Here is a 12174-nt window from a genome sequence, read left to right as displayed (position 1 = left end):
TGCCACAAAATAGTTTCTCTAGTTTCCTCCTTTGAATTTCTTGAACCTTTCTGGTTTGTCCTTATTGTCGCCATTAGGATAGTTTACAACAATATGTCCTATCCGGTTACAAGAAAAGCATTTCAAAGGGAGCTTACCTCTGTATTTGCTGGTTCCCTTAGGAAGTTTCCTGGCAAGAAGAGCTTCAAATGCTATCAGAATCTCCTCATCATCCATTTCTCTGCTCTGTCTTGGCTCACCACTAGTGCTAGCTTCCTTTCCTTTTTTGGATGGTACAATAGAAGCTTTAAAGGCTAATTCATTCTTTTGAACACTACCATCAAAACTATTTAGCTCATAGGATGTCAACTTTGCAATGATGGAGTCTAGGGATACCTTAGTCTTGTCTATCGATCTCAACTCCTGAATAGCAGCAACCCTTATTGCATAGACCGGTAAAAAGGATCTCAGGTCTTTTCTTACCATAGTGGAATCTTCCATTTTACCACCTACACTCTTGATATCTCCAACAATGGTTTTGATTCTTATTCCATACTGTTGAATGGTCTCACCTTCAACCATCAACATGTCTTCAAACTTCCCTCTAAGGCTTTCTTCCTTAGCTTGTTTTACATGCTCATCACCACCATAGATATTTTCAAGAGTATCCCATACCTCTTTGGGATTTACCTTATCTTGGACATGAATAAACTCAATGTCAAATAAACTACTAATTAGGGCTTCCATGACTTGCCCATTCTCCTGCATCTCTCTCTTTTGGTCATCGGAGAGAGTACTGGTAGGAGCAACATAGGCATTCTCAACATAACTCCAGTGTTGAACACCCATGCTTATGATGTATATCTTCATTCTATCTTTCCATATACTGAAATTTTCTCTATTGAACTTTGGACCTTCCCTCTTCATCATTAGACTGGGATCTTTACCTCAAGCGGTTAAGCTTATAACATAGAGGACCTGGAGGATGCTCTGATACCAATTGATAACTCAATGATGAATGGATAGTACCTAACCGATACTGAGAGGGGGGGATGAATCAGTACAGACAAAAACACAATCCTAAAATAGGTTTGTCAGCAGACACTGTGTTTTGACAGACAATCAATAACACCGGTCTTAAACAGAGGACAACCGGTAAAACCCAGAATAACTGAGACAAGCATAAACCGGTTGACACTTATCTTTCCATACATTCTAATACTTCATTTCCATTTCACCCTAGTGCATGAACAGGTAATCTATCATCAAAAGATATATAAGTAGCTGGATCAACATGATTTACCTTCAGACACAAATCACTAAAACCATCACAAGAATATCACCACACCTAACACACAGATTTTTCACATGGAAACCCAATTGGGAAAAACTACGATGGGGATGAATACCCACAAGCTATTTTGAACTCTTTATAAGTCCGCTCTATTAGGAGTCTTGTCTAGTTAAAGACTGATACAATAGGTCCTATTAGGAACTGATCCTATTAGGGATCACCCAGTTAAGGGATGGCTAGAATACCCCGTTAAGGGTTAAACCCTATTAAAGGTTACCTTGTTAGAGGATTTCAAGAACTCAATGGTTTTGAGTCACCCTGTTAAAGGATTTACAACAAGCCAGTTAAAGCTACCCTATTAAGGGATTTCCCAACTATTGAGGTGGTTAGAGATCAACAGGTATTACAATGATCTGGTAACAACACTCAATGCCAATGCAGATCCGCTTTAGCTCCTCTTCACCTTCTACACTTACACTCTGCAGGTATCACTTCTCTCCTCTGGTCTGGCAAGAATCACGTATCTCTTCTCTTGGATACACACATACAACTTTTGCCAACAACTTTAGAAAGAAACACAACATTGAGCTTATAGGAATACAGATAGGCCAGTAGCATAAACCCTAAACCCTAAACCTGTTAGGTTAAGGAATTCAAACGGTTCAATCCTGATCATTGAGCACATTGCATTAAATTCAACAGTCTTGATCCAATCTCAAGATGTTCTCCATCGTTCATTTTCTACCGATTTCATGGTAGCTAATAACCCATCACACGTTATCACCATTTACAGACTTCACACATTCCCGAGGTAGATGGGAACAATCTCCTTCATACAAGATCCTTCACGGGCACAAGGCTGACGTGGCAACATGATATGTTCTTCATTACAATGCTAACTCATCACACAAAGTCACTGATTGAGCCACACAGGCTTGAAGCACTTCATCTGGAAACCCTAAAGTTGAGACTACCAACTTGTAGTCATACAAAGCTTCCATGTGCCGGTTCCCATAACCACATGCCGGTTCACCTTGCCGGTTCATAGTGTTATACCGGTTCTCACATATACTATTTCTCACCTCTTTAGTATATTGACATCAATGACAACATACAATGTCATTATGTCCTCATACTGCTTCACATATTGCCAACAAAACCAACCAACAAAATCCATCTGAAGAAATTATACACTTAAGTTGTCGAATGCATAGAAAAAGCGAAAATTACAAAAAAAAATAATTAAAAAAAAAGTACAAAAAAATCAAAAACAAAACAAAAAAGTGCAATAAAACCAAGTAGTGAAAACCTGGCAACAGGTGCTATTTGTGAGAGACCAGCTCCTCTATCTATCAATACTCATATCTTTTACATCCATCCAAGTCTTAGCTAATGGCCATCGTCCAAACCCTTATTCACACAACATTATCCCAGACATACTTAGCATAGTCATTGTCCTTGATTATCCAAACATAGTTATCCATATCATATCCCACCATGGCTTGGTGATCAACATGTATATCCACATTGATAGATATCTATGACTAGGGGCATAAATTCCTCTCACTTTAACCATTCTGACAACAAACAACAAGGATCGCGATCTGCTAAGGAAATAATGTTAACAACTTCTCATCAGGATAGAAAACAAGACCATTATCCAACTACAACTTTTGCACACAAATGATGGATGATTTTCTGAATTATAATTTGTTTACATCTGGCATAAAGTTTTGACTATTTAATATCTTAAATTTTGAAATCATTAGATCTCCTAAGTTTCTCGAGGATGCATCGAGCTAGAGAAAGCAACGAAGGAATCTAATATTTTGGGTTTTTTTGTCTGTGAGGCAATCATTCGTACGGTGCAAATATTGTCTCAAGACATGATTAGAAACATATCATTGAAGACATTGTTCCACTTTGCACATACAAATGGTTAACTCTTGTCTGTTTTACACAAGCAACACTCAAGTCATCTTGGTTCAATTATACCTCGATGCTTGTGTCATCTTTTAATATAAAAATCCATGTAAGTTTCACTCAAGTCATTTTGGTTCACTTATACCATTACTCTTGTATAAACTTACAACATATCAAAAGCTCAATGATGAAAAACACAAAAAGAGCACAAACAAGTGACTAATAGGAATGACAATGACAAAATTAAAGTGATCATTTAGGTGCATATCATTCTTAAGCTTGCATTTAGTTGCATATCATTTTCAAATCATTTTAATCTTGCATTTAGTTGCATATCATTAATCTCCCATCATCATCATTATCATACATCTCATTTTCAAGATACATCTCACATCATCATCATCATCCTACATCTCATTTTCAAGATACACCTCATAAATCAAAGTAATCAATGCACATACATCCTCACACTCTCATCTCATTATAAATCATACATCATTATCAAAATCAAGAACATCATTATCTAAGCATCATATCATCATCATCGAATCATCATATCAATGCATCTCATCAATCATCATCAATAACACATGTGGATCTGAGCAAATTAGTGCCATATATATTATATATCTTAAAAATGGTCGAAATGTACAAGGGATATCATGTCTGTCAAAATACAACAAAATGATCAAAATACAACAGAGACAAGTCTCTCAGGTATGACTATCTCCCAAGGCTAACGGTCTCACAATAGATGTCCTAGCCCCTGGATCTCCACCTGATGGATCACATCGGGTCAGCCCCATAACACCTCTACTCTCTATCCCCGTATGATTGCGAGCAGATCTACTGGATGTATAGTTGGGAGCTCTGTGATCTCTAGGGACCACATCCTCATATAGCCACCTGTAGTACTCGGCCTCCTTGGCCGTGTACCGTATCTCCCTCAGTGTGTCTCACATCGAGGCACCACCTATCTCTCTCTCCAATCTCTCAGCAAGATCCTTTGTGTTGGTGCCTAAAACCACAAATTAGAAAACTTAAGGATTTTCCAAGCCCTTAACTGATCCAACTAGCCTTGGCCAATGAATAGGGATGGTCGAAGACCAAATCCCTCTGCGCTTAAGGCTCCACTGAACCTAGGTGGGTATACCTTTCTCTCTCAAGCACTAAGAGGTTATTTAAAGTGGATTTAAAGTTTTATGAAGATAACCTTCTGCAAGAATGGCAATAGTTTCTGCTACTGTACCTTATTATGTGCTTTTATTTGAATGCCTCTTGAACATTGATAAAAGAAAATGAATTAAAATGTATTATAAAAAATGATTGCTATTAAGACTTGCATAAATCATGTACAAATTAGTTTATATAGGATTCAAAAGAATGTTTCTCTGATAAGGACCTTATGCATAACAATCCCAACCCATAGAAGATAAATAACATACCAATGCCTTTATCCAAGGATATAGATGTTACTTTGGGGACAACCAAGTCGATCAACTCAAGAGACAGTAGTAACTATCACTGTGAAGGTTCAGTATGTGTTACATATATAATGAAAAAACCAATTCCATATTTAGTGCAACATCATGTGATCGCACATCACAACAAGCCCAAAAGTAGGTTTATCAAGAGGACATAATTAACTCATCAACACAGAAAGTACACAATATCTCAGTTAGAAACAACGAACCTTGTATATTAATATTTGAATTGGTATTGCATACAAAAGCTACACTTGAAGATACTCCATCACAATCAATTTGCATCAATAGACACTTCTTCTTCCCATATATTTCTCTAGTACATAATACTACAACCCTTACAAGACATCAACTAATCTCTCCCCCCCCTCATCGGTTTTGGTATCCTGTTGTATACATAACTGAAGGGATGCGAACAATGTTCAAACTGATGCATCTATTCCTAACAACTACCTAATTTGCAATTGAAGACATGTAATTGCAACATGACAAACAACTAAGTTCATAGACTGAGATCTCAAGCATTCCCATAGTTTCTTCTGCTTGTATACTCCTCATTGCCATTGTCTTCCCGATAAACAAATCTTGCATGAGAGAAATAAAATTAGGTATTCATTAAGTCAAACATAAAAACTTACCTTTGGCTATATCTGCATAAGATATCCCGATCGACTCATCAGGTCTCGGGATAGAAACTTTTCTTCTATCCCGATGGTTCATTTTTTCCCGATGGATACTCCTTCTATTTTGGCTTTGCTTTTGTTTTCATGGTTCATCGGTATAACTCTCCTTGATACACCCACCTTCGGTTTTTACTCTTACTTAATCCATCGGGTAATGGCCTAATTCATTTTATGTCCCTTCGATGCCTTGATGACCTCAAAATTTCAATCCGCATTCTACCTAAGCTTTTTGCTTTATTAGTATAACTCTCCCCGAAGACCTCCTTGCAATTCACCATTCTCTATAACAACCTTATCGAGATTTAGCATAGCATAAAATTTCTCCTCCTGACATCCCGATGAGTCTTCAATCTATGTTACTTTGTCGGGATAACTCATACCGATATCCCCGCAGGCGCTTTTATCTTCATCAGGGGTCGGAATAGCCTTTTTCTATGCCTCCCAAAGTCTAGATGTTACTCTGATGCACTTTTATACTTTATACCTCCAAGTTTGCTTTATCAGTATAGGTAATACTGATGGTTCTGCCTTCATGTCATCAGGGATCGACCTAACTATTTCTGCACTATCCCGATGTGGTCTTTTTCTCCGATAGATCCACATTTAGTTCCCTTTAGTCATTGGGTATCAGGATAGAGTTTTTCCATCATTACAAGTTATACTAATAGCCTCATCGGCTATCAGTATAACAATTTTTACACTTTCCTGATAAGCCGATGCATGCCGATAGAAAACACCCTCCTTCTGCCTCATCGGAACAAGCTACACCGATGGTATGACTTTCCTAAGAGTGCACATTGTGTTGAATATCATTTAAGTGCTCTAATGAGTCTGCCTTCTGATTTATCGATAAATGTCATGCTGATAATCCTTCTTTTGCTTCCCAATGCTGTTTCATTGGGACTACTTATGCCGATAATTGAAATTTTGTAGTTTTGAACAAATGAGCCATCCACCATTAATAATAGTGATCCCAACTATCCCACAGGGTCTAATACACATTGGAAAACAATCTTAGATTATACCATAATGACTTCTCCATTGATAAATGCTCCCATACTGGATGCCTTGTGTAGTCTATACTCATTGCATGCCCTTAGTGTGCCCAAGTGATACCTTGACACTCTTGAAACAATTGATCCTTAGAGAACTTTACTCGTGCTAATACGGTTCCTACACATGTAAACCAACAATAAATGCTCATATGATAGGAAAAAAGGCATCCATATATAGCATAAAATATTTTATAAAAATATGTGCTAATAGTGGTTCTTTTTGGGGATGTATGTTCTCTTTAAGGACATAGCAAGATCCTAGTTATCTCTGGAAAGCAGACCAAAATGAAAATTGAAAATAGAAAGCAAAAAAAAACTTAAACTACTATGATACAAAAATACTCCCTCCTCATCAAGAGAAGAAATGCTTGAGATTGTAGCTAGGAATCTGGAAATCATCAAAGCAATATAAACATTAGCCTAGTTCAATCACAAAAACTCAATTGCAGTGATAACAATCCTAAAAACATTCAATGAAAACATGAAAACAAGACATTCAAAATGAGATTTATGCAAACCAAATGTAGATGTCTCCTTCATGTGGCTCCATTGTCCTTCTTTCTCCTTCAAATTATTGTGGATCTCACCTACAAGTGCATACACATGAGATGAAAGCAAGATTGACAAGATAGCATGACAACATAAGGGTACTAGAAGAGTGATTGATTCAACCAGGGACTTTGATTGAAGAAATTCATCCAATTTATAGACAAATTGGAGAAAAGACAAGATTAGCATGACATTGATATTAGAGGCAATTGATTTCAAGAATGGCACAATTGAGTTGAAGGAAGAAGGTTATGACACCTTCTATGTCATGAATTATGACATATTGCCAATGCAAAGGTTAGAGGACTAGAAGCTTATGACATTTTTGCTATGCCAAAAGTATGACGCATGAGAAATTCATGATTCCACCGAAGCACAAAAATAGGGAGAAACTATAGAGAAATTAATTAGGTGGAAATTGAAATTAGGAAATTAGAAAATGAGGAAATTAGGAATTAAGTGAATTAATTAACAATTTTTCATTTATTAATTAATTCACACAAAGAGAGGGAATTAATTAGCCAATTAAATAAATATTTAATTGTGACAAGAAGACTTAGGATAAATAAATAAATTATTTAACCTAGAGGGAAAATGCCAAACAAGATTGAATGAATAAATCATAAAACCTTAGAAGATGAATTAGAAATGCAAGGACGACAATTAGGTCTTGACAAAAGATAATTAATGTTGATTCGATTTGATCATGATTTTGAATTGATAAATGCACCAATTAACGAGGAACAATGACAATCGATGTCAAATTGATCACAAAATGACAAAAATGACAACGATCGATGACAAAATAGATTACAAAATGACAAGATTGAAAATGACCACGATCGATGACAAATCGATTGCAAGATGACAAGATTGAAAATGACAACGATCGATGAAAAATCGATTGCAAAACAACAAGATTGACAACAATCGATGACAAATCGATCGCAAAATGACAAGATTGATAAGAGGACAAAACCCTAATTAGGATTGACGATGTCCAAAATGATGACAAATGAGCATGCACATTGATGCGATAGGATAAGATTGACCAAAATCATGACTGAAGATTATTATCGATAAGACCAAATTCAAGAGAGAGATAAATAAAGAATGCAGAAGAAGGACTCGATGCTCGCAAATGATAAAAACCAAGTGCGTGACATAGGAGAAATGTTAATGCGATGCAAAAACCCTAAAATAAGGCAATGCGCAAATGTTAAAGTATGACTCCGCAAGCATTGACCATTTTTAGATGTCTACAGAGATATTGAGCATGAACCAGGAACTCCTGCACCTGACCATCAGTATCCTACAAGTAGTAAGAGTTTTATCCCGATTCTTGGAATTCCACTTTAACACCCATTCTCCTCCTTCAAATGACCTCTCAAAGGCTTTCTTGTCATGTAAAGCCTTTACCATTTGCTATCTTTGCAAATTTCTTTCCTGATCCTCTTTTCTACATTCATCCAACTCAGCCAAAGCCATCAATCTGTCCCCCATAAAGTCTCCTTCTAAAAATTCCTCTGTAACAAATTTATAGACTGGGAGCAAATTACTCAAGGGTAATCTTACTTCTTTACTGTATACAAGCTCATATGGAGCAAATCTTGTGGACTTCTTGACTATCACTCGATCAGCCCATACTGCTAATATCAACTTCGAATCCAAAGCTCTTTTATTATCACCCAACATCGTTTTGATAATATTCAACAAGTTTTTATTGCTGGATTCTACTTGTCCATTTCCTTGGGGATGGTAAGGTGATGAATAGGACAAAGTGATGCCATAATTTTCACAGAAATCAGAGAACTCATTGGATCTGAAACACATCCCATTATCTACCACAATTTTTTGAGGTACCCCAAATCTAGTAAGAATGTTTTCCAAAAGAAACTTTATCACAACTTTGTTGGTAGCCTGTCTTGTGGGAATGGCTTCAACCCACTTAGTAAAATAATCAGTAGCCACCAAAATCCATTTATGCCCACCACTAGATTTGTTTTCTATTTCCGCTATGAAGTCAATAGCCCACATCTGGAATGGTTCCTCTGTATGCATGGGTTTGAGAGGAATAGCTCCATTATAGTTAAGCTTCCCTAAAAAATTTTTGGCATGCTTCACATTTTCTGATATAAGCATGCCAATCCTTGAAAATTTGGGGCCAATAATAACCGGCATTAAGAACTTATGAGCAATGGTTTTGGCTGAGAAATGGCCTCCACATACACCTTCATGTAAGTCTCTCAAAATAGCAGATGCTTGACACTCATCTAGACACAATAAAAGAATACCATCTCTATTTTTCTAGTATAGATCTCCATTAAGTAACACATACTTAGATGTTTGAAGCTTTAAAGTTCTCTTCTGACTATCATTTAAACTATCCAAACATTTCATATATTTTAAGTAATATAAAATATTTGTATACCAAGGACATCTCTCAATGCTAATTTGTACATCTTCCAACTCTACCTGATTTACCTGTGCTGCTTCAAAATTGGATTCTGCCATTAACTTTGCCAAACCCCGACCTCTCACCAGCTTGGTAATCTGTATATTAATGTCAAACTCTTGGATCTGATTTATCCATCTACATCTCCTTCCAGTAGTCTTTGATTGCCTAAAAAAATCCTTAACAACAACATTAGGAACATATGCAATAAAAGTTGCACCAACTAGATAGGGTTTGAAGGATTTTATAGCCTTAACCAAGGCATATGCTTGTTTTTCATTCAGATCATAATTCAACTCAGATGCTTGTAAAGTCTTACTAAAAAATGCAACCGGCTTCTCATGGCCTTCATCATTTTTCTGCAACATACAGGTAGCAATAGTGTGATATGAAACAAATAAAAACACTTGGAAGGGTTTAGAGAAATCTGGTGATTTTAATATAGGGGATTCCTTGATGTCCCTTTTGATATTTACAAAAGCTTCAAGAGATTCATTAGTCCATTTTATTTCAGCACCCTTTTTCAACATTTTAGCAATAGGTTTTATGATTTCAGAGAAGTTTGAAACAAATCTTCTTACAAAGTTAATTTGACTGAAAAAAGATTGAATTGCTTTAACTATTTTTGGGATTTGAATTTTATCAATAGTAGCAATCCTTTCTGGATCGATTCTTACACCATATTTTGAAACAATATGACCTAACAACTTTCCTTCAGTAACCCCAAAATGATATTTTTTAGGATTCAAAGATATTCCATATTCTAATGCTCTAATAATTTTTTTAAGATTGTTACAATGATCTTCTTCCTTTTTTAAATAGGTAGTCATGCCATCTGGGTAAACTGCTAGGATGTAATCAATAAGTCCTTCAAAAGCTACATCCATAGCCCTTTGGAAAGTAGCTCTAGCATTTATTAACCCAAAAGGCATCCTTGCATACACATAGGTGCCCCAAGGTGTAGTAAAGGATGTCTTGTATTTCTCTAACTCCTTGACCTTAACTTGGTTATAGCATGAAAACCCATCCATCATAGACAACAATTCATTTCCTGTAACCTTCTGCAACAGAGCTTCCATGTTAGGCAAAGTATAATTATCCTTCAAAGATGAAACATTTAGATTTCTAAAATCTACACATAACCTAATATCACCATTTTTCTTTCGCACTGGTACTAAATTCGACACCCATGTTGAGTGCCTTATAGGCTCAATAATCCCTGTATTTCTCATTTTCATTACCTCCTCCTTCATCTTAGGAGCCAGGGTAGGGTTTATAGGCCTTTGCTTTTTCCTGAAAGGCTTAGCATCCGGTTTTAATGGTATCTAATGCTGAAAAAGGTCTTCTTTGTATGCTTTAAGTTCATCATATGACCAGGCAAATATATGCCTATACTTCATCAATAAATTTATCAATGGTGTTCTAATCTTAGGTGTGAGATTCTTACCGATGTATACTTCCCTGGGATTACTTTCACTTCCCAAGTTTATTTTTTCAATGCCTTCACACCCTCCTAAACTAGGTCTAAAATTAGACATATCTTTGTCATCAAACATTCTTTCTAGCTCTACCAATCCCTTCGAGATTTTATTTGTCTTCAGCTGCAACACCTCCTGCCCAAGTATTGTCTCTTTGCCATCCTTGTCTTCTACAAGTCCATTCCAATCAAACTATTGGTCTGCATACTGATCTTCACAAAAGAGAAATTTTAGCAGATCTCTGTCATCATCAAACACTTGCCAACTCTTAACAGTATCAGAAACAAATGGTCTTTCTTTAATTTCAACTCGTGTAATATCATCAAAAGGGATATCATTATGTTTGATTGCTAAGTTAGCCATGAAGTCCGCCAAAATATTATTGGACCTTTCAGTCCAATTAATGGAAAAAGCATCAAAGAGTTCAGTGCAATCCCAAACCTCATTCCTGTAACTTCTTAATTTTCTTTTGCAACAAATTTGCCTCTAACTTGTGAAACAACTAATTTTGAATCACCATAAACTATTAGTAACTTAATGCCATGCTTATTTGCTATTTTAAGTCCTAATAAGAGAGCTTCGTATTCAACAATATTATTAGTACATTCAAAAGCCAATGAGAAATAATATTTAAAAGATTTTCCATTAGGTGAAATAAACACAACTCATGCTCCATTTCCATCCTTACTATAGGCACCATCAAAATACAATTTCCAAATTAAACTTTCATTGTGTTTAACAATCTCTGTGATTTTTTCAATTTCTAAAGTTTTAGAAATACTAACCTGAAAGTTGTCCATATCGGAATAGCAAAACAAAGTTACTTGATCCGGATCCACTTCCTCTATGAGGTAGGGAGATCTTGGTTCTTTGTTGATTCTTACCTTTGCTCCTTTGACCGGGATGGTAACATATGATAGATCTAATTGCACATATCCACCTACCAAGTTCGACCACTATTTGGATAGCAGCATTCCATAGTTCGCAGGCACTTGCACAACTGTTACATCTATTTTATAGGTAGTGTCTGGACAAGCTAGAAAGCTGAACTCAATATCCTTCATGATCTTGACCACTAGGATTGGCCTATTATCCATTGCATAAAATTTTCCATAAGGGGTATCTACCTTCATTCCCAGCTCTTTCATGACATCCTCTGGCATAATATTTACTATTGCTCCTGAGTCAATCATGTAGTTTCTTACCATCGTATTGTTTATAAGCAGTGTTAAATAAAATAGATCCACTTGTGCAAAGTTTTTGGTAATGGATGT

This window comes from Cryptomeria japonica, chromosome 10 (assembly GCF_030272615.1).
Source record: "Cryptomeria japonica chromosome 10, Sugi_1.0, whole genome shotgun sequence".
Classification (NCBI taxonomy): domain Eukaryota; kingdom Viridiplantae; phylum Streptophyta; class Pinopsida; order Cupressales; family Cupressaceae; genus Cryptomeria; species Cryptomeria japonica.
The sequence above is the reverse complement of the archived record's forward strand: the minus strand, read 5'-3'. Positions refer to the sequence as shown.